The sequence below is a fragment of the Cebus imitator genome, unplaced genomic scaffold (genome assembly GCF_001604975.1).
Source record: "Cebus imitator isolate Cc_AM_T3 unplaced genomic scaffold, Cebus_imitator-1.0 Scaffold491, whole genome shotgun sequence".
NCBI lineage: Eukaryota > Metazoa > Chordata > Mammalia > Primates > Cebidae > Cebus > Cebus imitator.
In genome coordinates this window covers 2,282,355-2,285,444 of record NW_016107806.1, presented here as the reverse complement: position 1 = coordinate 2,285,444, position 3,090 = coordinate 2,282,355, and positions in this window count along the sequence as shown.

Below are 3,090 nucleotides of genomic sequence, written 5' to 3'. Positions count from 1 at the left end.
GGGTAACAAGAGCGAAACTCTGTCTCAAAAAAAAAAAAAAGAAAAGAAAAATAACGATTCCCTGCTTCTCTTTTGTAACCCTTAAGTATACAACCTGCATATACAACCAGGCTCAAGTTTCTCAGCTACTTCTTCTGATACTTACCTCTACATTTCTTCAAGCAACGCTCCTGCCTTGGCCTCCCAAAGTCCTGAGATCGCAACTCCACTGTGCCCAGCTCCAATTTTTAGTTAAATCAATACTTAGTGTTTACATTATTACGGCTGTGAAAATTTTCTTCACAGCTGAGCCATTTGTGTTTGTAGTAAGACTGTGAATCTGTAAAAACTGCTTTTGTTAATTAACATCAAGGACATAAGGCTGAAAAACCTCATTTTCTAAAATCATAGTCACAAACTTTGCTATTTGAAATCAGTCAGTGAGAATGGAATATCATACTCCTGCCAGAAGCTCTGAGCCACATGGATTACTTCAACAGAAAAGTAGCCTCCGTTTCCAACCCGAGTGCAAAGCTTCAGACAATGTCTGAAGCTTTTGTCTGAAGGTCTTTTGTTTTTGTTTTTGTTTTTTGTAGAGACGGGGTTTCACCATGTTGGCCAGGCTGGTCTTGAACTCCTGACCTCAGGTGATCCACCTGCCTCGGCCTTCCAAAGTGCTGGGATTACAGGCATGAGCCACTGTGCCCGGCCCTTGTTTTGTTTTAAATACAGACAGGGTCTCACTATGTTGACCAGGATGGTCTCCAGTACCTCGGTTGAAGCTATCCCTCCCACCTTGGCCTCCCAAAGTGTTGGGATTACAGGCATGAGCCACTGTTCCCAGCCTAGATAGTGGGGTTTTGGACACTACATTCTACATTTATTTTAACTTTGTATTCCAAGTGGACCCTCAGCTCAGACTTCTTCTTGATCCCTTCACTTAAAGTTATGCTTACTTTGAACCTGTCAAAACACTGCTTCATTTAAATTTTAGCTAGCCTATAGTATCAGCTACTTGGGAGGCTGAGGCAGGAGGATCACTTGAGCCCAGGAGTTTGAGTCCAGCCTGGGCTACATAGTGAGACTTCATCTCCAAATAAGTAAGTAAATACATTTTAAAATATAAATATTAAAGTCAAGTCTTTCCCATATCCTGTTGTAGTAGTTCATGTTCACGTCGCTGATAAGGACATACACGAAACTGGGAACAAAAAGAGGTTTTTTTTCTTTTTTTTTTTTGAGACGGAGTTTCACTCATGTTACCCAGGCTGGAGTGCAATGGCGCGATCTCGGCTCACCGCAACCTCCGCCTCCCGGGTTCAGGCAATTCTCCTGCCTCAGCCTCCTGAGTAGCTGGGATTACAGGCACGCGCCACCATGCCCAGCTAATGTTTTTGTATTTTTGGTAGAGACGGGGTTTCACCATGTTGACCAGGATGGTCTCGTTCTCTTGACCTCGTGATCTACCCGCCTCGGCCTCCCAAAGTGCTGGGATTACAGGCTTGAGCCACCGCGCCCAGCCCACAAAAAGAGGTTTAATTGGACTTACAGTTCCACATGGGGGGGAGGCCTCAGAATCATGGTGGGAGGCAAAAGGCACTTCTTACATGGCGGTGGTGAGACAAAAGTAGAAAAATGAGAAGCAAAAGCAGAAACCCCTGATAAACCCATCAGATCTTGTGAGACTTATTCACTAGTATGAGAAAAGCACAGGAAAGACTGGCGCCCATGGTTCAATTAACTCCTTCTGGGTCCCTCCCACCACATGTGGGAATTCTGGGAGATACTCAAGTTGAGATTTGGGTGGGGACACAGCCAAACCGTATCATTCCGTCCCTGGCCCCTCCAAATCTCATATCCTTTTATTTCAACACCAATCATGCCTTCTCAACAGTCCCTAAAAGTCTTAACTGATTTTGCATTAACCCAAAAATCCAGTCTGAAATCTCATCTGAGACAAGGCAAGTCCCTTCCGCCTATGAGCCTGTAAAATAAAAATCCTAGATATAATGGGGGTATAGGTGTTGGGTAAATGCAGCCATTCCAAATGGGAGAAATTGGTCAAAACAAAGGGGTTACAGGGCCCATGTAAGTCCGAAATCCAGTGGGGCAGTCAAATTTTAAAGCTCCAAAATGCTGTCCTTTGACTCCAGGTCTCACATCCAGGTCATGCTGATGCAAGAGTTAGGTTCCCATAGTCTTGGGCAGCTCTGCCCCTGTGGCTTTGCAGGGTACAGTCTCCCTCCTGGCTGCTTTCATGGGCTGGCACCGAGTGTCTGTAGCGTTTCCAGGTGCACAGTGCAAGCTGTCAGTGGATCTACCACTCTGGGGTCTGGAGGACAGTGGCCCTCTTCTCACGGCTCCAGTAGGCAGTGCCCCAGTAGGGACTATGTTTGGGGGTTTTGACCCCACATTTCCTTTCTGTACTGCCCTAGCAGAGGCTTTCCATGAGGTCCCCGCCCCTGCAACAAACTTTTGTCTGGGCATCCAGGCGTTTCCATACGTCTTCTGAAATGCAACTGGAGGTTCCTAAACCTCAGGTTCTTGCCTTCTGTGCACCCACAGGCTCATACCACATGGAAACTGCCAAGATCTGGGGCTTCCACCCTCTGAAGCCACAGCCTGAGCTGTATGTTGGCCCCTTTCAGCCACAGCTGGAGTGTCTGGGACACAGGGCACCAAGTCTCTAGGCTGCACACAGCATGGGGACCCTGGGCCAGGCCCATGAAACCGCTTTTTTCTCCTGGGCCTCTGAGGCTATGATGGGAGGGGCTGCCTGAGTCTCTGACCTGGCTTGGAGACATTTTCCCCATGGTCTTGGGGATTAGCATTAGGCTCCTTACTATTTATGCAAATTTCTGCAGCTGGCTCAAGTTTTTCCCCAGAAAATGGGTTTTTCTTTTCTATTGCATAGTCAGGCTGCTAATTTTCCAAACTTTTATTCTCTGCTTTCCTTATAAAATTGAATGCCTTTGGCCGGGCGCGGTGGTTCAAGCCTGTAATCCCAGCACTTTGGGAGGCCGAGGCGGGTGGATCACGAGGTCAAGAGATCGAGACCATCCTGGTCAACATGGTGAAACCCCGTCTCTACTAAAAATACAAAACATTAGC